Here is a 751-nt window from a genome sequence, read left to right on the forward strand (position 1 = left end):
CCTTAAAAATTGTGTTTCACCATTCGGAGGAACGAAATTAATAGGAGATATCAAAATGGGAAGCATGAAAGTAACAACTTTCCAGTATAAAACCCAATGAAGCGATTTATATAAGATGCGCTTACAGTTGTTTCATAAACAAACTGAAGCAGTTAGTCTGTAAAGTTTTGACAATGTGCTTGACATTTCTACAACGAAATGGCCAACAAAGTTGTTGTGTCGCGTGGGGTTGCATAAAAGGACATCAGTAGAACCAGCTGAATCATTCTGTAAAGTAATCGTTTCATTGGTTTATATACCGGAAAGTTGTTGCAGGAGGACATTAGTGTTTAACGTCCCAGCGACAACTGGGTCATTTGTGACAGAGCACGACGTCATATTAGGAAAGGACGGGGAAGGAAATGGGCTGTGCCCTTTCAAAGAAACCATCCCGATATTTCCCTGAAGTGATTTAGGGAAATCACAGAAAACCTAAATCAGGACGGCCAGATGTAGGTTTGAACCGTCGTCCTCCCGAATGCGTGGAACATTCTTACTTTCACACTTCTCATTTTGACACCTCCTGTTAATGTCGTTGTTTCCGATAGCGAAACACACTTTATAAGGCAATGTTTCTGAACTATTGGCGAAAAATTAAGTTCTACATTCGGAATACACTTAAAGAGACATCTCAAACCTGTATGACACTGTATTACACAAGGAAACACTGGAGGCACTTGGATAAGTATGGCGGAAGTAAGTAGTAGCTTGA

Source organism: Schistocerca piceifrons, chromosome 1 (genome assembly GCF_021461385.2).
Source record: "Schistocerca piceifrons isolate TAMUIC-IGC-003096 chromosome 1, iqSchPice1.1, whole genome shotgun sequence".
In the NCBI taxonomy this organism is placed as follows: Eukaryota; Metazoa; Arthropoda; class Insecta; order Orthoptera; family Acrididae; genus Schistocerca; species Schistocerca piceifrons.